The following is a 23,384-nucleotide window of genomic DNA, read 5'->3' on the forward strand; positions in this document are numbered from 1 at the left end:
TGAGAAATGTATCTCCAAGATTAGGTAGGGCCTGAGTCTAGGTTAACATACAGTGATATCACTCCTATTCAAGTACTAAACATGCCAACCTGAAGTGTAAAACATCCCCTAGGTGTAGTTAAGGCATCAGTTAGGAGTGAACTGAACACTCATGTTATGGGCAATTAGACTTAAAATAAAGTGTGGACAGCAGTAACGTTACTTTTGAAATGTGATGCTGAGTGAGCACACAGGGGAAATAGCTCAAATGGTAGAGCGCTCGCTTAGCATGCGAGAGGTAGCGGGATCGATGCCCGCGTTCTCCATTCTAAAATTTGCATACATTTTACTTTTTAACTTGTAATTGCCACGGTTGTTGCAGAGTAAGAACAGAAAAGTCACAGATGGCTTTCAAATTTGGTGTCATTATAACAACTAAAGTGGTTTAATCAAAAGTGTTTAGGTATTCTATAGCACGTGAGAGGAATTTGATTTCTTATTCAATCTCAAAATGAAAATTTCACACCTTACATTTTCATTTCGTCTTATTTTACTTGACATTCTTTCCTCTGAAGGATGTATAAAAGTGAAGTTCCTTGCAAAACAAGAGCAGAGGAATATCCAGAAACATTTTTCCTTAATAAAAAATGATGAGTCTGCATACCATATTTAAGTGGGAGCCCGGCTAGCTCAGTCGGTAGAGCATGAGACTCTTAATCTCAGGGTCGTGGGTTCGAGCCCCACGTTGGGCGAAAACGAGTATTTTTTGCTGGATGATAGCATTGGCTCTCATAATATGGTGATTAATCTTGCATTAGACATGCACTAACTCCTAAAAATTGTATCTCCCTTGGTTACTCATTCATGAGAAATGTATCTCCAAGATTAGGTAGGGCCTGAGTCTAGGTTAACATACAGTGATATCACTCCTATTCAAGTACTAAACATGCCAACCTGAAGTGTAAAACATCCCCTAGGTGTAGTTAAGGCATCAGTTAGGAGTGAACTGAACACTCATGTTATGGGCAATTAGACTTAAAATAAAGTGTGGACAGCAGTAACGTTACTTTTGAAATGTGATGCTGAGTGAGCACACAGGGGAATTAGCTCAAATGGTAGAGCGCTCGCTTAGCATGCGAGAGGTAGCGGGATCGATGCCCGCATTCTCCATTCTAAAATTTGCATACATTTTACTTTTTAACTTGTAATTGCCATGGTTGTTGCAGAGTAAGAACAGAAAAGTCACAGATGGCTTTCAAATTATGTGTCATTATAACAACTAAAGTGGTTTAATCAAAAGTGTTTAGGTATTCTATAGCACGTGAGAGGAATTTGATTTCTTATGCAATCTCAAAATGAAAATTTCACACCTTCCATTTTCATTTCGTCTTATTTTACTTGACATTCTTTCCTCTGAAGGATGTATAAAAGTGAAGTTCCTTGCAAAACAAGAGCAGAGGAATATCCAGAAACAGTTTTCCTTAATAAAAAATGATGAGTCTGCATACCATATTTAAGTGGGAGCCCGGCTAGCTCAGTCGGTAGAGCATGAGACTCTTAATCTCAGGGTCGTGGGTTCGAGTCCCACGTTGGGCGAAAACGAGTATTTTTTGCTGGATGATAGCATTGGCTCTCATAATATGGTGATTAATCTTGCATTAGACATGCACTAACTCCTAAAAATTGTATCTCCCTTGGTTACTCATTCATGAGAAATGTATCTCCGAGATTAGGTAGGGCCTGAGTCTAGGTTAACATACAGTGATATCACTCCTATTCAAGTACTAAACATGCCAACCTGAAGTGTAAAACATCCCCTAGGTGTAGTTAAGGCATCAGTGAGGAGTGAACTGAACACTCATGTTATGGGCAATTAGACTTAAAATACAGTGTGGACAGCAGTAACGTTACTTTTGAAATGTGATGCTGAGTGAGCACACAGGGGAATTAGCTCAAATGGTAGAGCGCTCGCTTAGCATACGAGAGGTAGCGGGATCGATGCCCGCATTCTCCATTCTAAAATTTGCATACATTTTACTTTTTAACTTGTAATTGCCATGGTTGTTGCAGAGTAAGAACATGAAAGTCACAGATGGCTTTCAAATTTGGTGTCATTATAACAACTAAAGTGGTTTAATCAAAAGTGTTTAGGTATTCTATAGCACGTGAGAGGAATTTGATTTCTTATGCAATCTCAAAATGAAAATTTCACACCTTCCATTTTCATTTCGTCTTATTTTACTTGACATTCTTTCCTCTGAAGGATGTATGAAAGTGAAGTTCCTTGCAAAACAAGAGCAGAGGAATATCCAGAAACGGTTTTCCTTAATAAAAAATGATGAGTCTGCATACCATATTTAAGTGGGAGCCCGGCTAGCTCAGTCGGTAGAGCATGAGACTCTTAATATCAGGGTCGTGGGTTCGAGCCCCACGTTGGGCGAAAACGAGTATTTTTTGCTGGATGATTGCATTGGCTCTCATAATATGGTGATTAATCTTGCATTAGACATGCACTAACTCCTAAAAATTGTATCTCCCTTGGTTACTCATTCATGAGAAATGTATCTCCAAGATTAGGTAGGGCCTGAGTCTAGGTTAACATACAGTGATATCACTCCTATTCAAGTACTAAACATGCCAACCTGAAGTGTAAAACATCCCCTAGGTGTAGTTAAGGCATCAGTTAGGAGTGAACTGAACACTCATGTTATGGGCAATTAGACTTAAAATAAAGTGTGGACAGCAGTAACGTTACTTTTGAAATGTGATGCTGAGTGAGCACACAGGGGAATTAGCTCAAATGGTAGAGCGCTCGCTTAGCATGCGAGAGGTAGCGGGATCGATGCCCGCATTCTCCATTCTAAAATTTGCATACATTTTACTTTTTAACTTGTAATTGCCATGGTTGTTGCAGAGTAAGAACAGAAAAGTCACAGATGGCTTTCAAATTTGGTGTCATTATAACAACTAAAGTGGTTTAATCAAAAGTGTTTAGGTATTCTATAGCACGTGAGAGGAATTTGATTTCTTATGCAATCTCAAAATGAAAATTTCACACCTTCCATTTTCATTTCGTCTTATTTTACTTGACATTCTTTCCTCTGAAGGATGTATAAAAGTGAAGTTCCTTGCAAAACAAGAGCAGAGGAATATCCAGAAACAGTTTTCCTTAATAAAAAATGATGAGTCTGCATACCATATTTAAGTGGGAGCCCGGCTAGCTCAGTCGGTAGAGCATGAGACTCTTAATCTCAGGGTTGTGGGTTCGAGCCCCACGTTGGGCGAAAACGAGTATTTTTTGCTGGATGATAGCATTGGCTCTCATAATATGGTGATTAATCTTGCATTAGACATGCACTAACTCCTAAAAATTGTATCTCCCTTGGTTACTCATTCATGAGAAATGTATCTCCAAGATTAGGTAGGGCCTGAGTCTAGGTTAACATACAGTGATATCACTCCTATTCAAGTACTAAACATGCCAACCTGAAGTGTAAAACATCCCCTAGGTGTAGTTAAGGCATCAGTTAGGAGTGAACTGAACACTCATGTTATGGGCAATTAGACTTAAAATAAAGTGTGGACAGCAGTAACGTTACTTTTGAAATGTGATGCTGAGTGAGCACACAGGGGAAATAGCTCAAATGGTAGAGCGCTCGCTTAGCATGCGAGAGGTAGCGGGATCGATGCCCGCGTTCTCCATTCTAAAATTTGCATACATTTTACTTTTTAACTTGTAATTGCCACGGTTGTTGCAGAGTAAGAACAGAAAAGTCACAGATGGCTTTCAAATTTGGTGTCATTATAACAACTAAAGTGGTTTAATCAAAAGTGTTTAGGTATTCTATAGCACGTGAGAGGAATTTGATTTCTTATTCAATCTCAAAATGAAAATTTCACACCTTCCATTTTCATTTCGTCTTATTTTACTTGACATTCTTTCCTCTGAAGGATGTATAAAAGTGAAGTTCCTTGCAAAACAAGAGCAGAGGAATATCCAGAAACATTTTTCCTTAATAAAAAATGATGAGTCTGCATACCATATTTAAGTGGGAGCCCGGCTAGCTCAGTCGGTAGAGCATGAGACTCTTAATCTCAGGGTCGTGGGTTTGAGCCCCACGTTGGGCGAAAACGAGTATTTTTTGCTGGATGATAGCATTGGCTCTCATAATATGGTGATTAATCTTGCATTAGACATGCACTAACTCCTAAAAATTGTATCTCCCTTGGTTACTCTTTCATGAGAAATGTATCTCCAAGATTAGGTAGGGCCTGAGTCTAGGTTAACATACAGTGATATCACTCCTATTCAAGTACTAAACATGCCAACCTGAAGTGTAAAACATCCCCTAGGTGTAGTTAAGGCATCAGTTAGGAGTGAACTGAACACTCATGTTATGGGCAATTAGACTTAAAATAAAGTGTGGACAGCAGTAACGTTACTTTTGAAATGTGATGCTGAGTGAGCACACAGGGGAATTAGCTCAAATGGTAGAGCGTTCGCTTAGCATGCGAGAGGTAGCGGGATCGATGCCCGCATTCTCCATTCTAAAATTTGCATACATTTTACTTTTTAACTTGTAATTGCCATGGTTGTTGCAGAGTAAGAACAGAAAAGTCACAGATGGCTTTCAAATTTGGTGTCTTTATAACAACTAAAGTGGTTTAATCAAAAGTGTTTAGGTATTCTATAGCACGTGAGAGGAATTTGATTTCTTATGCAATCTCAAAATGAAAATTTCACACCTTCCATTTTCATTTCGTCTTATTTTACTTGACATTCTTTCCTCTGAAGGATGTATAAAAGTGAAGTTCCTTGCAAAACAAGAGCAGAGGAATATCCAGAAACGGTTTTCCTTAATAAAAAATGATGAGTCTGCATACCATATTTAAGTGGGAGCCCGGCTAGCTCAGTCGGTAGAGCATGAGACTCTTAATCTCAGGGTCGTGGGTTCGAGCCCCACGTTGGGCGAAAACGAGTATTTTTTGCTGGGTGATTGCATTGGCTCTCATAATATGGTGATTAATCTTGCATCAGACATGCACTAACTCCTAAACATTGTATCTCCCTTGGTTACTCATTCATGAGAAATGTATCTCCAAGATTAGGTAGGGCCTGAGTCTAGGTTAACATACAGTGATATCACTCCTATTCAAGTACTAAACATGCCAACCTGAAGTGTAAAACATCCCCTAGGTGTAGTTAAGGCATCAGTTAGGAGTGAACTGAACACTCATGTTATGGGCAATTAGACTTAAAATAAAGTGTGGACAGCAGTAACGTTACTTTTGAAATGTGATGCTGAGTGAGCACACAGGGGAATTAGCTCAAATGGTAGAGCGCTCGCTTAGCATGCGAGAGGTAGCGGGATCGATGCCCGCATTCTCCATTCTATAATTTGCATACATTTTACTTTTTAACTTGTAATTGCCATGGTTGTTGCAGAGTAAGAACAGAAAAGTCACAGATGGCTTTCAAATTTGGTGTCATTATAACAACTAAAGTGGTTTAATCAAAAGTGTTTAGGTATTCTATAGCACGTGAGAGGAATTTGATTTCTTATGCAATCTCAAAATGAAAATTTCACACCTTCCATTTTCATTTCGTCTTATTTTACTTGACATTCTTTCCTCTGAAGGATGTATAAAAGTGAAGTTCCTTGCAAAACAAGAGCAGAGGAATATCCAGAAACGGTTTTCCTTAATAAGAAATGATGAGTCTGCATACCATATTTAAGTGGGAGCCCGGCTAGCTCAGTCGGTAGAGCATGAGACTCTTAATCTCAGGGTCGTGGGTTCGAGCCCCACGTTGGGCGAAAACGAGTATTTTTTGCTGGATGATTGCATTGGCTCTCATAATATGGTGATTAATCTTGCATTAGACATGCACTAACTCCTAAAAATTGTATCTCCCTTGGTTACTCATTCATGAGAAATGTATCTCCAAAATTAGGTAGGGCCTGAGTCTAGGTTAACATACAGTGATATCACTCCTATTCAAGTACTAAACATGCCAACCTGAAGTGTAAAACATCCCCTAGGTGTAGTTAAGGCATCAGTTAGGAGTGAACTGAACACTCATGTTATGGGCAATTAGACTTAAAATAAAGTGTGGACAGCAGTAACGTTACTTTTGAAATGTGATGCTGAGTGAGCACACAGGGGAAATAGCTCAAATGGTAGAGCGCTCGCTTAGCATGCGAGAGGTAGCGGGATCGATGCCCGCGTTCTCCATTCTAAAATTTGCATACATTTTACTTTTTAACTTGTAATTGCCACGGTTGTTGCAGAGTAAGAACAGAAAAGTCACAGATGGCTTTCAAATTTGGTGTCATTATAACAACTAAAGTGGTTTAATCAAAAGTGTTTAGGTATTCTATAGCACGTGAGAGGAATTTGATTTCTTATTCAATCTCAAAATGAAAATTTCACACCTTCCATTTTCATTTCGTCTTATTTTACTTGACATTCTTTCCTCTGAAGGATGTATAAAAGTGAAGTTCCTTGCAAAACAAGAGCAGAGGAATATCCAGAAACATTTTTCCTTAATAAAAAATGATGAGTCTGCATACCATATTTAAGTGGGAGCCCGGCTAGCTCAGTCGGTAGAGCATGAGACTCTTAATCTCAGGGTCGTGGGTTTGAGCCCCACGTTGGGCGAAAACGAGTATTTTTTTGCTGGATGATAGCATTGGCTCTCATAATATGGTGATTAATCTTGCATTAGACATGCACTAACTCCTAAAAATTGTATCTCCCTTGGTTACTCTTTCATGAGAAATGTATCTCCAAGATTAGGTAGGGCCTGAGTCTAGGTTAACATACAGTGATATCACTCCTATTCAAGTACTAAACATGCCAACCTGAAGTGTAAAACATCCCCTAGGTGTAGTTAAGGCATCAGTTAGGAGTGAACTGAACACTCATGTTATGGGCAATTAGACTTAAAATAAAGTGTGGACAGCAGTAACGTTACTTTTGAAATGTGATGCTGAGTGAGCACACAGGGGAATTAGCTCAAATGGTAGAGCGCTCGCTTAGCATGCGAGAGGTAGCGGGATCGATGCCCGCATTCTCCATTCTAAAATTTGCATACATTTTACTTTTTAACTTGTAATTGCCATGGTTGTTGCAGAGTAAGAACAGAAAAGTCACAGATGGCTTTCAAATTTGGTGTCATTATAACAACTAAAGTGGTTTAATCAAAAGTGTTTAGGTATTCTATAGCACGTGAGAGGAATTTGATTTCTTATGCAATCTCAAAATGAAAATTTCACACCTTCCATTTTCATTTCGTCTTATTTTACTTGACATTCTTTCCTCTGAAGGATGTATAAAAGTGAAGTTCCTTGCAAAACAAGAGCAGAGGAATATCCAGAAACGGTTTTCCTTAATAAAAAATGATGAGTCTGCATACCATATTTAAGTGGGAGCCCGGCTAGCTCAGTCGGTAGAGCATGAGACTCTTAATCTCAGGGTCGTGGGTTCGAGCCCCACGTTGGGCGAAAACGAGTATTTTTTGCTGGGTGATTGCATTGGCTCTCATAATATGGTGATTAATCTTGCATCAGACATGCACTAACTCCTAAACATTGTATCTCCCTTGGTTACTCATTCATGAGAAATGTATCTCCAAGATTAGGTAGGGCCTGAGTCTAGGTTAACATACAGTGATATCACTCCTATTCAAGTACTAAACATGCCAACCTGAAGTGTAAAACATCCCCTAGGTGTAGTTAAGGCATCAGTTAGGAGTGAACTGAACACTCATGTTATGGGCAATTAGACATAAAATAAAGTGTGGACAGCAGTAACGTTACTTTTGAAATGTGATGCTGAGTGAGCACACAGGGGAATTAGCTCAAATGGTAGAGCGCTCGCTTAGCATGCGAGAGGTAGCGGGATCGATGCCCGCATTCTCCATTCTATAATTTGCATACATTTTACTTTTTAACTTGTAATTGCCATGGTTGTTGCAGAGTAAGAACAGAAAAGTCACAGATGGCTTTCAAATTTGGTGTCATTATAACAACTAAAGTGGTTTAATCAAAAGTGTTTAGGTATTCTATAGCACGTGAGAGGAATTTGATTTCTTATGCAATCTCAAAATGAAAATTTCACACCTTCCATTTTCATTTCGTCTTATTTTACTTGACATTCTTTCCTCTGAAGGATGTATAAAAGTGAAGTTCCTTGCAAAACAAGAGCAGAGGAATATCCAGAAACGGTTTTCCTTAATAAGAAATGATGAGTCTGCATACCATATTTAAGTGGGAGCCCGGCTAGCTCAGTCGGTAGAGCATGAGACTCTTAATCTCAGGGTCGTGGGTTCGAGCCCCACGTTGGGCGAAAACGAGTATTTTTTGCTGGATGATTGCATTGGCTCTCATAATATGGTGATTAATCTTGCATTAGACATGCACTAACTCCTAAAAATTGTATCTCCCTTGGTTACTCATTCATGAGAAATGTATCTCCAAGATTAGGTAGGGCCTGAGTCTAGGTTAATATACAGTGATATCACTCCTATTCAAGTACTAAACATGCCAACCTGAAGTGTAAAACATCCCCTAGGTGTAGTTAAGGCATCAGTTAGGAGTGAACTGAACACTCATGTTATGGGCAATTAGACTTAAAATAAAGTGTGGACAGCAGTAACGTTACTTTTGAAATGTGATGCTGAGTGAGCACACAGGGGAATTAGCTCAAATGGTAGAGCGCTCGCTTAGCATACGAGAGGTAGCGGGATCGATGCCCGCATTCTCCATTCTAAAATTTGCATACATTTTACTTTTTAACTTGTAATTGCCATGGTTGTTGCAGAGTAAGAACATGAAAGTCACAGATGGCTTTCAAATTTGGTGTCATTATAACAACTAAAGTGGTTTAATCAAAAGTGTTTAGGTATTCTATAGCACGTGAGAGGAATTTGATTTCTTATGCAATCTCAAAATGAAAATTTCACACCTTCCATTTTCATTTCGTCTTATTTTACTTGACATTCTTTCCTCTGAAGGATGTATGAAAGTGAAGTTCCTTGCAAAACAAGAGCAGAGGAATATCCAGAAACGGTTTTCCTTAATAAAAAATGATGAGTCTGCATACCATATTTAAGTGGGAGCCCGGCTAGCTCAGTCGGTAGAGCATGAGACTCTTAATATCAGGGTCGTGGGTTCGAGCCCCACGTTGGGCGAAAACGAGTATTTTTTGCTGGATGATTGCATTGGCTCTCATAATATGGTGATTAATCTTGCATTAGACATGCACTAACTCCTAAAAATTGTATCTCCCTTGGTTACTCATTCATGAGAAATGTATCTCCAAGATTAGGTAGGGCCTGAGTCTAGGTTAACATACAGTGATATCACTCCTATTCAAGTACTAAACATGCCAACCTGAAGTGTAAAACATCCCCTAGGTGTAGTTAAGGCATCAGTTAGGAGTGAACTGAACACTCATGTTATGGGCAATTAGACTTAAAATAAAGTGTGGACAGCAGTAACGTTACTTTTGAAATGTGATGCTGAGTGAGCACACAGGGGAATTAGCTCAAATGGTAGAGCGCTCGCTTAGCATGCGAGAGGTAGCGGGATCGATGCCCGCATTCTCCATTCTAAAATTTGCATACATTTTACTTTTTAACTTGTAATTGCCATGGTTGTTGCAGAGTAAGAACAGAAAAGTCACAGATGGCTTTCAAATTTGGTGTCATTATAACAACTAAAGTGGTTTAATCAAAAGTGTTTAGGTATTCTATAGCACGTGAGAGGAATTTGATTTCTTATGCAATCTCAAAATGAAAATTTCACACCTTCCATTTTCATTTCGTCTTATTTTACTTGACATTCTTTCCTCTGAAGGATGTATAAAAGTGAAGTTCCTTGCAAAACAAGAGCAGAGGAATATCCAGAAACAGTTTTCCTTAATAAAAAATGATGAGTCTGCATACCATATTTAAGTGGGAGCCCGGCTAGCTCAGTCGGTAGAGCATGAGACTCTTAATCTCAGGGTTGTGGGTTCGAGCCCCACGTTGGGCGAAAACGAGTATTTTTTGCTGGATGATAGCATTGGCTCTCATAATATGGTGATTAATCTTGCATTAGACATGCACTAACTCCTAAAAATTGTATCTCCCTTGGTTACTCATTCATGAGAAATGTATCTCCAAGATTAGGTAGGGCCTGAGTCTAGGTTAACATACAGTGATATCACTCCTATTCAAGTACTAAACATGCCAACCTGAAGTGTAAAACATCCCCTAGGTGTAGTTAAGGCATCAGTTAGGAGTGAACTGAACACTCATGTTATGGGCAATTAGACTTAAAATAAAGTGTGGACAGCAGTAACGTTACTTTTGAAATGTGATGCTGAGTGAGCACACAGGGGAAATAGCTCAAATGGTAGAGCGCTCGCTTAGCATGCGAGAGGTAGCGGGATCGATGCCCGCGTTCTCCATTCTAAAATTTGCATACATTTTACTTTTTAACTTGTAATTGCCACGGTTGTTGCAGAGTAAGAACAGAAAAGTCACAGATGGCTTTCAAATTTGGTGTCATTATAACAACTAAAGTGGTTTAATCAAAAGTGTTTAGGTATTCTATAGCACGTGAGAGGAATTTGATTTCTTATTCAATCTCAAAATGAAAATTTCACACCTTACATTTTCATTTCGTCTTATTTTACTTGACATTCTTTCCTCTGAAGGATGTATAAAAGTGAAGTTCCTTGCAAAACAAGAGCAGAGGAATATCCAGAAACATTTTTCCTTAATAAAAAATGATGAGTCTGCATACCATATTTAAGTGGGAGCCCGGCTAGCTCAGTCGGTAGAGCATGAGACTCTTAATCTCAGGGTCGTGGGTTCGAGCCCCACGTTGGGCGAAAACGAGTATTTTTTGCTGGATGATAGCATTGGCTCTCATAATATGGTGATTAATCTTGCATTAGACATGCACTAACTCCTAAAAATTGTATCTCCCTTGGTTACTCATTCATGAGAAATGTATCTCCAAGATTAGGTAGGGCCTGAGTCTAGGTTAACATACAGTGATATCACTCCTATTCAAGTACTAAACATGCCAACCTGAAGTGTAAAACATCCCCTAGGTGTAGTTAAGGCATCAGTTAGGAGTGAACTGAACACTCATGTTATGGGCAATTAGACTTAAAATAAAGTGTGGACAGCAGTAACGTTACTTTTGAAATGTGATGCTGAGTGAGCACACAGGGGAATTAGCTCAAATGGTAGAGCGCTCGCTTAGCATGCGAGAGGTAGCGGGATCGATGCCCGCATTCTCCATTCTAAAATTTGCATACATTTTACTTTTTAACTTGTAATTGCCATGGTTGTTGCAGAGTAAGAACAGAAAAGTCACAGATGGCTTTCAAATTTGGTGTCATTATAACAACTAAAGTGGTTTAATCAAAAGTGTTTAGGTATTCTATAGCACGTGAGAGGAATTTGATTTCTTATGCAATCTCAAAATGAAAATTTCACACCTTCCATTTTCATTTCGTCTTATTTTACTTGACATTCTTTCCTCTGAAGGATGTATAAAAGTGAAGTTCCTTGCAAAACAAGAGCAGAGGAATATCCAGAAACGGTTTTCCTTAATAAAAAATTATGAGTCTGCATACCATATTTAAGTGGGAGCCCGGCTAGCTCAGTCGGTAGAGCATGAGACTCTTATTCTCAGGGTCGTGGGTTCGAGCCTCACGTTGGGCGAAAACGAGTAGTTTTTTGCTGGATGATTGCATTGGCTCTCATAATATGGTGATTAATCTTGCATTAGACATGCACTAACTCCTAAAAATTGTATCTCCCTTGGTTACTCATTCATGAGAAATGTATCTCCAAGATTAGGTAGGGCCTGAGTCTAGGTTAACATACAGTGATATCACTCCTATTCAAGTACTAAACATGCCAACCTGAAGTGTAAAACATCCCCTAGGTGTAGTTAAGGCATCAGTTAGGAGTGAACTGAACACTCATGTTATGGGCAATTAGACTTAAAATAAAGTGTGGACAGCAGTAACGTTACTTTTGAAATGTGATGCTGAGTGAGCACACAGGGGAATTAGCTCAAATGGTAGAGCGCTCGCTTAGCATGCGAGAGGTAGCGGGATCGATGCCCGCATTCTCCATTCTAAAATTTGCATACATTTTACTTTTTAACTTGTAATTGCCATGGTTGTTGCAGAGTAAGAACAGAAAAGTCACAGATGGCTTTCAAATTATGTGTCATTATAACAACTAAAGTGGTTTAATCAAAAGTGTTTAGGTATTCTATAGCACGTGAGAGGAATTTGATTTCTTATGCAATCTCAAAATGAAAATTTCACACCTTCCATTTTCATTTCGTCTTATTTTACTTGACATTCTTTCCTCTGAAGGATGTATAAAAGTGAAGTTCCTTGCAAAACAAGAGCAGAGGAATATCCAGAAACAGTTTTCCTTAATAAAAAATGATGAGTCTGCATACCATATTTAAGTGGGAGCCCGGCTAGCTCAGTCGGTAGAGCATGAGACTCTTAATCTCAGGGTCGTGGGTTCGAGCCCCACGTTGGGCGAAAACGAGTATTTTTTGCTGGATGATAGCATTGGCTCTCATAATATGGTGATTAATCTTGCATTAGACATGCACTAACTCCTAAAAATTGTATCTCCCTTGGTTACTCATTCATGAGAAATGTATCTCCGAGATTAGGTAGGGCCTGAGTCTAGGTTAACATACAGTGATATCACTCCTATTCAAGTACTAAACATGCCAACCTGAAGTGTAAAACATCCCCTAGGTGTAGTTAAGGCATCAGTGAGGAGTGAACTGAACACTCATGTTATGGGCAATTAGACTTAAAATACAGTGTGGACAGCAGTAACGTTACTTTTGAAATGTGATGCTGAGTGAGCACACAGGGGAATTAGCTCAAATGGTAGAGCGCTCGCTTAGCATACGAGAGGTAGCGGGATCGATGCCCGCATTCTCCATTCTAAAATTTGCATACATTTTACTTTTTAACTTGTAATTGCCATGGTTGTTGCAGAGTAAGAACATGAAAGTCACAGATGGCTTTCAAATTTGGTGTCATTATAACAACTAAAGTGGTTTAATCAAAAGTGTTTAGGTATTCTATAGCACGTGAGAGGAATTTGATTTCTTATGCAATCTCAAAATGAAAATTTCACACCTTCCATTTTCATTTCGTCTTATTTTACTTGACATTCTTTCCTCTGAAGGATGTATGAAAGTGAAGTTCCTTGCAAAACAAGAGCAGAGGAATATCCAGAAACGGTTTTCCTTAATAAAAAATGATGAGTCTGCATACCATATTTAAGTGGGAGCCCGGCTAGCTCAGTCGGTAGAGCATGAGACTCTTAATATCAGGGTCGTGGGTTCGAGCCCCACGTTGGGCGAAAACGAGTATTTTTTGCTGGATGATTGCATTGGCTCTCATAATATGGTGATTAATCTTGCATTAGACATGCACTAACTCCTAAAAATTGTATCTCCCTTGGTTACTCATTCATGAGAAATGTATCTCCAAGATTAGGTAGGGCCTGAGTCTAGGTTAACATACAGTGATATCACTCCTATTCAAGTACTAAACATGCCAACCTGAAGTGTAAAACATCCCCTAGGTGTAGTTAAGGCATCAGTTAGGAGTGAACTGAACACTCATGTTATGGGCAATTAGACTTAAAATAAAGTGTGGACAGCAGTAACGTTACTTTTGAAATGTGATGCTGAGTGAGCACACAGGGGAATTAGCTCAAATGGTAGAGCGCTCGCTTAGCATGCGAGAGGTAGCGGGATCGATGCCCGCATTCTCCATTCTAAAATTTGCATACATTTTACTTTTTAACTTGTAATTGCCATGGTTGTTGCAGAGTAAGAACAGAAAAGTCACAGATGGCTTTCAAATTTGGTGTCATTATAACAACTAAAGTGGTTTAATCAAAAGTGTTTAGGTATTCTATAGCACGTGAGAGGAATTTGATTTCTTATGCAATCTCAAAATGAAAATTTCACACCTTCCATTTTCATTTCGTCTTATTTTACTTGACATTCTTTCCTCTGAAGGATGTATAAAAGTGAAGTTCCTTGCAAAACAAGAGCAGAGGAATATCCAGAAACAGTTTTCCTTAATAAAAAATGATGAGTCTGCATACCATATTTAAGTGGGAGCCCGGCTAGCTCAGTCGGTAGAGCATGAGACTCTTAATCTCAGGGTTGTGGGTTCGAGCCCCACGTTGGGCGAAAACGAGTATTTTTTGCTGGATGATAGCATTGGCTCTCATAATATGGTGATTAATCTTGCATTAGACATGCACTAACTCCTAAAAATTGTATCTCCCTTGGTTACTCATTCATGAGAAATGTATCTCCAAGATTAGGTAGGGCCTGAGTCTAGGTTAACATACAGTGATATCACTCCTATTCAAGTACTAAACATGCCAACCTGAAGTGTAAAACATCCCCTAGGTGTAGTTAAGGCATCAGTTAGGAGTGAACTGAACACTCATGTTATGGGCAATTAGACTTAAAATAAAGTGTGGACAGCAGTAACGTTACTTTTGAAATGTGATGCTGAGTGAGCACACAGGGGAAATAGCTCAAATGGTAGAGCGCTCGCTTAGCATGCGAGAGGTAGCGGGATCGATGCCCGCGTTCTCCATTCTAAAATTTGCATACATTTTACTTTTTAACTTGTAATTGCCACGGTTGTTGCAGAGTAAGAACAGAAAAGTCACAGATGGCTTTCAAATTTGGTGTCATTATAACAACTAAAGTGGTTTAATCAAAAGTGTTTAGGTATTCTATAGCACGTGAGAGGAATTTGATTTCTTATTCAATCTCAAAATGAAAATTTCACACCTTCCATTTTCATTTCGTCTTATTTTACTTGACATTCTTTCCTCTGAAGGATGTATAAAAGTGAAGTTCCTTGCAAAACAAGAGCAGAGGAATATCCAGAAACATTTTTCCTTAATAAAAAATGATGAGTCTGCATACCATATTTAAGTGGGAGCCCGGCTAGCTCAGTCGGTAGAGCATGAGACTCTTAATCTCAGGGTCGTGGGTTTGAGCCCCACGTTGGGCGAAAACGAGTATTTTTTGCTGGATGATAGCATTGGCTCTCATAATATGGTGATTAATCTTGCATTAGACATGCACTAACTCCTAAAAATTGTATCTCCCTTGGTTACTCTTTCATGAGAAATGTATCTCCAAGATTAGGTAGGGCCTGAGTCTAGGTTAACATACAGTGATATCACTCCTATTCAAGTACTAAACATGCCAACCTGAAGTGTAAAACATCCCCTAGGTGTAGTTAAGGCATCAGTTAGGAGTGAACTGAACACTCATGTTATGGGCAATTAGACTTAAAATAAAGTGTGGACAGCAGTAACGTTACTTTCGAAATGTGATGCTGAGTGAGCACACAGGGGAATTAGCTCAAATGGTAGAGCGCTCGCTTAGCATGCGAGAGGTAGCGGGATCGATGCCCGCATTCTCCATTCTAAAATTTGCATACATTTTACTTTTTAACTTGTAATTGCCATGGTTGTTGCAGAGTAAGAACAGAAAAGTCACAGATGGCTTTCAAATTTGGTGTCATTATAACAACTAAAGTGGTTTAATCAAAAGTGTTTAGGTATTCTATAGCACGTGAGAGGAATTTGATTTCTTATGCAATCTCAAAATGAAAATTTCACACCTTCCATTTTCATTTCGTCTTATTTTACTTGACATTCTTTCCTCTGAAGGATGTATAAAAGTGAAGTTCCTTGCAAAACAAGAGCAGAGGAATATCCAGAAACGGTTTTCCTTAATAAAAAATGATGAGTCTGCATACCATATTTGAGTGGGAGCCCGGCTAGCTCAGTCGGTAGAGCATGAGACTCTTAATCTCAGGGTCGTGGGTTCGAGCCCCACGTTGGGCGAAAACGAGTATTTTTTGCTGGATGATTGCATTGGCTCTCATAATATGCTGATTAATCTTGCATTAGACATGCACTAACTCCTAAACATTGTATCTCCCTTGGTTACTCATTCATGAGAAATGTATCTCCAAGATTAGGTAGGGCCTGAGTCTAGGTTAACATACAGTGATATCACTCCTATTCAAGTACTAAACATGCCAACCTGAAGTGTAAAACATCCCCTAGGTGTAGTTAAGGCATCAGTTAGGAGTGAACTGAACACTCATGTTATGGGCAATTAGACTTAAAATAAAGTGTGGACAGCAGTAACGTTACTTTTGAAATGTGATGCTGAGTGAGCACACAGGGGAATTAGCTCAAATGGTAGAGCGCTCGCTTAGCATGCGAGAGGTAGCGGGATCGATGCCCGCATTCTCCATTCTATAATTTGCATACATTTTACTTTTTAACTTGTAATTGCCATGGTTGTTGCAGAGTAAGAACAGAAAAGTCACAGATGGCTTTCAAATTTGGTGTCATTATAACAACTAAAGTGGTTTAATCAAAAGTGTTTAGGTATTCTATAGCACGTGAGAGGAATTTGATTTCTTATGCAATCTCAAAATGAAAATTTCACACCTTCCATTTTCATTTCGTCTTATTTTACTTGACATTCTTTCCTCTGAAGGATGTATAAAAGTGAAGTTCCTTGCAAAACAAGAGCAGAGGAATATCCAGAAACGGTTTTCCTTAATAAAAAATGATGAGTCTGCATACCATATTTAAGTGGGAGCCCGGCTAGCTCAGTCGGTAGAGCATGAGACTCTTAATCTCAGGGTCGTGGGTTCGAGCCCCACGTTGGGCGAAAACGAGTATTTTTTGCAGGGTGATTGCATTGGCTCTCATAATATGGTGATTAATCTTGCATTAGACATGCACTAACTCCTAAACATTGTATCTCCCTTGGTTACTCATTCATGAGAAATGTATCTCCAAGATTAGGTAGGGCCTGAGTCTAGGTTAACATACACTGATATCACTCCTATTCAAGTACTAAACATGCCAACCTGAAGTGTAAAACATCCCCTAGGTGTAGTTAAGGCATCAGTTAGGAGTGAACTGAACACTCATGTTATGGGCAATTAGACTTAAAATAAAGTGTGGACAGCAGTAACGTTACTTTTGAAATGTGATGCTGAGTGAGCACACAGGGGAATTAGCTCAAATGGTAGAGCGCTCGCTTAGCATGCGAGAGGTAGCGGGATCGATGCCCGCATTCTCCATTCTATAATTTGCATACATTTTACTTTTTAACTTGTAATTGCCATGGTTGTTGCAGAGTAAGAACAGAAAAGTCACAGATGGCTTTCAAATTTGGTGTCATTATAACAACTAAAGTGGTTTAATCAAAAGTGTTTAGGTATTCTATAGCACGTGAGAGGAATTTGATTTCTTATGCAATCTCAAAATGAAAATTTCACACCTTCCATTTTCATTTCGTCTTATTTTACTTGACATTCTTTCCTCTGAAGGATGTATAAAAGTGAAGTTCCTTGCAAAACAAGAGCAGAGGAATATCCAGAAACGGTTTTCCTTAATAAGAAATGATGAGTCTGCATACCATATTTAAGTGGGAGCCCGGCTAGCTCAGTCGGTAGAGCATGAGACTCTTAATCTCAGGGTCGTGGGTTCGAGCCCCACGTTGGGCGAAAACGAGTATTTTTTGCTGGATGATTGCATTGGCTCTCATAATATGGTGATTAATCTTGCATTAGACATGCACTAACTCCTAAAAATTGTATCTCCCTTGGTTACTCATTCATGAGAAATGTATCTCCAAGATTAGGTAGGGCCTGAGTCTAGGTTAATATACAGTGATATCACTCCTATTCAAGTACTAAACATGCCAACCTGAAGTGTAAAACATCCCCTAGGTGTAGTTAAGGCATCAGTTAGGAGTGAACTGAACACTCATGTTATGGGCAATTAGACTTAAAATAAAGTGTGGACAGCAGTAACGTTACTTTTGAAATGTGATGCTGAGTGAGCACACAGGGGAAATAGCTCAAATGGTAGAGCGCTCGCTTAGCATGCGAGAGGTAGCGGGTTCGATGCCCGCATTCTCCATTCTAAAATTTGCATACATTTTACTTTTTAACTTGTAATTGCCACGGTTGTTGCAGAGTAAGAACAGAAAAGTCACAGATGGCTTTCAAATTTGGTATCATTATAACAACTAAAGTGGTTTAATCAAAAGTGTTTAGGTATTCTATAGCACGTGAGAGGAATTTGATTTCTTATTCAATCTCAAAATGAAAATTTCACACCTTCCATTTTCATTTCGTCTTATTTTACTTGACATTCTTTCCTCTGAAGGATGTATAAAAGTGAAGTTCCTTGCAAAACAAGAGCAGAGGAATATCCAGAAACATTTTTCCTTAATAAAAAATGATGAGTCTGCATACCATATTTGAGTGGGAGCCCGGCTAGCTCAGTCGGTAGAGCATGAGACTCTTAATCTCAGGGTCGTGGGTTCGAGCCCCACGTTGGGCGAAACGAGTATTTTTTGCTGGATGATTGCATTGGCTCTCATAATATGGTGATTAATCTTGCATTAGACATGCACTAACTCCTAAAAATTGTATCTCCCTTGGTTACTTATTCATGAGAAATGTATCTCCAAGATTAGGTAGGGCCTGAGTCTAGGTTAACATACAGTGATATCAATCCTATTCAAGTACTAAACATGCCAACCTGAAGTGTAAAACATCCCCTAGGTGTAGTTAAGGCATCAGTTAGGAGTGAACTGAACACTCGTGTTATGGGCAATTAGACTTAAAATAAAGTGTGGACAGCAGTAACGTTACTTTTGAAATGTGATGCTGAGTGAGCACACAGGGGAATTAGCTCAAATGGTAGAGCGCTCGCTTAGCATGCGAGAGGTAGCGGGATCGATGCCCGCATTCTCCATTCTAAAATTTACATACATTTTACTTTTTAACTTGTAATTGCCATGGTTGTTGCAGAGTAAGAACAGAAAAGTCACAGATGGCTTTCAAATTTGGTGTCATTATAACAACTAAAGTGGTTTAATCAAAAGTGTTTAGGTATTCTATAGCACGTGAGAGGAATTTGATTTCTTATGCAATCTCAAAATGAAAATTTCACACCTTCCATTTTCATTTCGTCTTATTTTACTTGACATTCTTTCCTCTGAAGGATGTATAAAAGTGAAGTTCCTTGCAAAACAAGAGCAGAGGAATATCCAGAAACGGTTTTCCTTAATAAAAAATGATGAGTCTGCATACCATATTTAAGTGGGAGCCCGGCTAGCTCAGTCGGTAGAGCATGAGACTCTTAATCTCAGGGTCGTGGGTTCGAGCCCCACGTTGGGCGAAAACGAGTATTTTTTGCTGGATGATTGCATTGGCTCTCATAATATGGTGATTAATCTTGCATTAGACATGCACTAACTCCTAAACATTGTATCTCCCTTGGTTACTCATTCATGAGAAATGTATCTCCAAGATTAGGTAGGGCCTGAGTCTAGGTTAACATACAGTGATATCACTCCTATTCAAGTACTAAACATGCCAACCTGAAGTGTAAAACATCCCCTAGGTGTAGTTAAGGCATCAGTTAGGAGTGAACTGAACACTCATGTTATGGGCAATTAGACTTAAAATAAAGTGTGGACAGCAGTAACGTTACTTTTGAAATGTGATGCTGAGTGAGCACACAGGGGAATTAGCTCAAATGGTAGAGCGCTCGCTTAGCATGCGAGAGGTAGCGGGATCGATGCCCGCATTCTCCATTCTATAATTTGCATACATTTTACTTTTTAACTTGTAATTGCCATGGTTTTTGCAGAGTAAGAACAGAAAAGTCACAGATGGCTTTCAAATTTGGTGTCATTATAACAACTAAAGTGGTTTAATCAAAAGTGTTTAGGTATTCTATAGCACGTGAGAGGAATTTGATTTCTTATGCAATCTCAAAATGAAAATTTCACACCTTCCATTTTCATTTCGTCTTATTTTACTTGACATTCTTTCCTCTGAAGGATGTATAAAAGTGAAGTTCCTTGCAAAACAAGAGCAGAGGAATATCCAGAAACGGTTTTCCTTAATAAAAAATTATGAGTCTGCATACCATATTTAAGTGGGAGCCCGGCTAGCTCAGTCGGTAGAGCATGAGACTCTTAATCTCAGGGTCGTGGGTTCGAGCCCCACGTTGGGCGAAAACGAGTATTTTTTGCTGGATGATTGCATTGGCTCTCATAATATGGTGATTAATCTTGCATTAGACATGCACTAACTCCTAAAAATTGTATCTCCCTTGGTTACTCATTCATGAGAAATGTATCTCCAAGATTAGGTAGGGCCTGAGTCTAGGTTAATATACAGTGATATCACTCCTATTCAAGTACTAAACATGCCAACCTGAAGTGTAAAACATCCCCTAGGTGTAGTTAAGGCATCAGTTAGGAGTGAACTGAACACTCATGTTATGGGCAATTAGACTTAAAATAAAGTGTGGACAGCAGTAACGTTACTTTTGAAATGTGATGCTGAGTGAGCACACAGGGGAAATAGCTCAAATGGTAGAGCGCTCGCTTAGCATGCGAGAGGTAGCGGGATCGATGCCCGCATTCTCCATTCTAAAATTTGCATACATTTTACTTTTTAACTTGTAATTGCCACAGTTGTTGCAGAGTAAGAACAGAAAAGTCACAGATGGCTTTCAAATTTGGTGTCATTATAACAACTAAAGTGGTTTAATCAAAAGTGTTTAGGTATTCTATAGCACGTGAGAGGAATTTGATTTCTTATTCAATCTCAAAATGAAAATTTCACACCTTCCATTTTCATTTCGTCTTATTTTACTTGACATTCTTTCCTCTGAAGGATGTATAAAAGTGAAGTTCCTTGCAAAACAAGAGCAGAGGAATATCCAGAAACATTTTTCCTTAATAAAAAATGATGAGTCTGCATACCATATTTAAGTGGGAGCCCGGCTAGCTCAGTCGGTAGAGCATGAGACTCTTAATCTCAGGGTCGTGGGTTTGAGCCCCACGTTGGGCGAAAACGAGTATTTTTTGCTGGATGATAGCATTGGCTCTCATAATATGGTGATTAATCTTGCATTAGACATGCACTAACTCCTAAAAATTGTATCTCCCTTGGTTACTCTTTCATGAGAAATGTATCTCCAAGATTAGGTAGGGCCTGAGTCTAGGTTAACATACAGTGATATCACTCCTATTCAAGTACTAAACATGCCAACCTGAAGTGTAAAACATCCCCTAGGTGTAGTTAAGGCATCAGTTAGGAGTGAACTGAACACTCATGTTATGGGCAATTAGACTTAAAATAAAGTGTGGACAGCAGTAACGTTACTTTTGAAATGTGATGCTGAGTGAGCACACAGGGGAATTAGCTCAAATGGTAGAGCGCTCGCTTAGCATGCGAGAGGTAGCGGGATCGATGCCCGCATTCTCCATTCTAAAATTTGCATACATTTTACTTTTTAACTTGTAATTGCCATGGTTGTTGCAGAGTAAGAACAGAAAAGTCACAGATGGCTTTCAAATTTGGTGTCATTATAACAACTAAAGTGGTTTAATCAAAAGTGTTTAGGTATTCTATAGCACGTGAGAGGAATTTGATTTCTTATGCAATCTCAAAATGAAAATTTCACACCTTCCATTTTCATTTCGTCTTATTTTACTTGACATTCTTTCCTCTGAAGGATGTATAAAAGTGAAGTTCCTTGCAAAACAAGAGCAGAGGAATATCCAGAAACGGTTTTCCTTAATAAAAAATGATGAGTCTGCATACCATATTTGAGTGGGAGCCCGGCTAGCTCAGTCGGTAGAGCATGAGACTCTTAATCTCAGGGTCGTGGGTTCGAGCCCCACGTTGGGCGAAAACGAGTATTTTTTGCTGGATGATTGCATTGGCTCTCATAATATGGTGATTAATCTTGCATTAGACATGCACTAACTCCTAAAAATTGTATCTCCCTTGGTTACTCATTCATGAGAAATGTATCTCCAAGATTAGGTAGGGCCTGAGTCTAGGTTAACATACAGTGATATCACTCCTATTCAAGTACTAAACATGCCAACCTGAAGTGTAAAACATCCCCTAGGTGTAGTTAAGGCATCAGTTAGGAGTGAACTGAACACTCATGTTATGGGCAATTAGACTTAAAATAAAGTGTGGACAGCAGTAACGTTACTTTTGAAATGTGATGCTGAGTGAGCACACAGGGGAATTAGCTCAAATGGTAGAGCACTCGCTTAGCATGCGAGAGGTAGCGGGATCGATGCCCGCATTCTCCATTCTAAAATTTGCATACATTTTACTTTTTAACTTGTAATTGCCATGGTTGTTGCAGAGTAAGAACAGAAAAGTCACAGATGGCTTTCAAATTTGGTGTCATTATAACAACTAAAGTGGTTTAATCAAAAGTGTTTAGGTATTCTATAGCACGTGAGAGGAATTTGATTTCTTATGCAATCTCAAAATGAAAATTTCACACCTTCCATTTTCATTTCGTCTTATTTTACTTGACATTCTTTCCTCTGAAGGATGTATAAAAGTGAAGTTCCTTGCAAAACAAGAGCAGTATAATATCCAGAAACGGTTTTCCTTAATAAAAAATGATGAGTCTGCATACCATATTTGAGTGGGAGCCCGGCTAGCTCAGTCGGTAGAGCATGAAACTCTTAATCTCAGGGTCGTGGGTTCGAGCCCCACATTGGGCGAAAACGAGTATTTTTTGCTGGATGATTGCATTGGCTCTCATAATATGGTGATTAATCTTGCATTAGACATGCACTAACTCCTAAAAATTGTATCTCCCTTGGTTACTCATTCATGAGAAATGTATCTCCAAGATTAGGTAGGGCCTGAGTCTAGGTTAACATACAGTGATATCAATCCTATTCAAGTACTAAACATGCCAACCTGAAGTGTAAAACATCCCCTAGGTGTAGTTAAGGCATCAGTTAGGAGTGAACTGAACACTCATGTTATGGGCAATTAGACTTAAAATAAAGTGTGGACAGCAGTAACGTTACTTTTGAAATGTGATGCTGAGTGAGCACACAGGGGAATTAGCTCAAATGGTAGAGCGCTCGCTTAGCATGCGAGAGGTAGCGGGATCGATGCCCGCATTCTCCATTCTAAAATTTGCATACATTTTACTTTTTAACTTGTAATTGCCATGGTTGTTGCAGAGTAAGAACAGAAAAGTCACAGATGGCTTTCAAATTTGGTGTCATTATAACAACTAAAGTGGTTTAATCAAAAGTGTTTTGGTATTCTATAGCACGTGAGAGGAATTTGATTTCTTATGCAATCTCAAAATGAAAATTTCACACCTTCCATTTTCATTTCGTCTTATTTTACTTGACATTCTTTCCTCTGAAGGATGTATAAAAGTGAAGTTCCTTGCAAAACAAGAGCAGATG

General features: G+C 39.0%; 15 non-coding genes across 15 annotated transcripts; all 15 read left to right on the plus strand.

Annotated features, from left to right (window-relative positions):
• Window positions 1-658: 658 nt before the first annotated feature.
• Window positions 659-731, plus strand: TRNAK-CUU (transfer RNA lysine (anticodon CUU)). Its single transcript has one exon. It is a non-coding gene; the product is annotated as a tRNA-Lys (tRNA).
• Window positions 732-1,502: 771 nt separating this feature from the next.
• TRNAK-CUU (transfer RNA lysine (anticodon CUU)) lies at window positions 1,503-1,575 on the plus strand. The gene has a single exon. It is a non-coding gene; the product is annotated as a tRNA-Lys (tRNA).
• Window positions 1,576-4,878: 3,303 nt separating this feature from the next.
• On the plus strand, window positions 4,879-4,951 carry TRNAK-CUU (transfer RNA lysine (anticodon CUU)). The gene has a single exon. It is a non-coding gene; the product is annotated as a tRNA-Lys (tRNA).
• A 771-nt stretch (window positions 4,952-5,722) lies between these two features.
• On the plus strand, window positions 5,723-5,795 carry TRNAK-CUU (transfer RNA lysine (anticodon CUU)). Its single transcript has one exon. It is a non-coding gene; the product is annotated as a tRNA-Lys (tRNA).
• Window positions 5,796-7,411: 1,616 nt separating this feature from the next.
• Window positions 7,412-7,484, plus strand: TRNAK-CUU (transfer RNA lysine (anticodon CUU)). Its single transcript has one exon. It is a non-coding gene; the product is annotated as a tRNA-Lys (tRNA).
• Window positions 7,485-8,255: 771 nt separating this feature from the next.
• Window positions 8,256-8,328, plus strand: TRNAK-CUU (transfer RNA lysine (anticodon CUU)). The gene has a single exon. It is a non-coding gene; the product is annotated as a tRNA-Lys (tRNA).
• A 2,459-nt stretch (window positions 8,329-10,787) lies between these two features.
• On the plus strand, window positions 10,788-10,860 carry TRNAK-CUU (transfer RNA lysine (anticodon CUU)). The gene has a single exon. It is a non-coding gene; the product is annotated as a tRNA-Lys (tRNA).
• A 1,616-nt stretch (window positions 10,861-12,476) lies between these two features.
• TRNAK-CUU (transfer RNA lysine (anticodon CUU)) lies at window positions 12,477-12,549 on the plus strand. Its single transcript has one exon. It is a non-coding gene; the product is annotated as a tRNA-Lys (tRNA).
• A 3,303-nt stretch (window positions 12,550-15,852) lies between these two features.
• On the plus strand, window positions 15,853-15,925 carry TRNAK-CUU (transfer RNA lysine (anticodon CUU)). The gene has a single exon. It is a non-coding gene; the product is annotated as a tRNA-Lys (tRNA).
• Window positions 15,926-16,696: 771 nt separating this feature from the next.
• On the plus strand, window positions 16,697-16,769 carry TRNAK-CUU (transfer RNA lysine (anticodon CUU)). Its single transcript has one exon. It is a non-coding gene; the product is annotated as a tRNA-Lys (tRNA).
• A 771-nt stretch (window positions 16,770-17,540) lies between these two features.
• On the plus strand, window positions 17,541-17,613 carry TRNAK-CUU (transfer RNA lysine (anticodon CUU)). The gene has a single exon. It is a non-coding gene; the product is annotated as a tRNA-Lys (tRNA).
• Window positions 17,614-18,384: 771 nt separating this feature from the next.
• On the plus strand, window positions 18,385-18,457 carry TRNAK-CUU (transfer RNA lysine (anticodon CUU)). Its single transcript has one exon. It is a non-coding gene; the product is annotated as a tRNA-Lys (tRNA).
• A 770-nt stretch (window positions 18,458-19,227) lies between these two features.
• On the plus strand, window positions 19,228-19,300 carry TRNAK-CUU (transfer RNA lysine (anticodon CUU)). Its single transcript has one exon. It is a non-coding gene; the product is annotated as a tRNA-Lys (tRNA).
• A 771-nt stretch (window positions 19,301-20,071) lies between these two features.
• Window positions 20,072-20,144, plus strand: TRNAK-CUU (transfer RNA lysine (anticodon CUU)). Its single transcript has one exon. It is a non-coding gene; the product is annotated as a tRNA-Lys (tRNA).
• A 1,615-nt stretch (window positions 20,145-21,759) lies between these two features.
• Window positions 21,760-21,832, plus strand: TRNAK-CUU (transfer RNA lysine (anticodon CUU)). The gene has a single exon. It is a non-coding gene; the product is annotated as a tRNA-Lys (tRNA).
• Window positions 21,833-23,384: the final 1,552 nt, after the last annotated feature.

The sequence above is a fragment of the Triturus cristatus genome, chromosome 4_1, assembly GCF_964204655.1.
Source record: "Triturus cristatus chromosome 4_1, aTriCri1.1, whole genome shotgun sequence".
Classification (NCBI taxonomy): domain Eukaryota; kingdom Metazoa; phylum Chordata; class Amphibia; order Caudata; family Salamandridae; genus Triturus; species Triturus cristatus.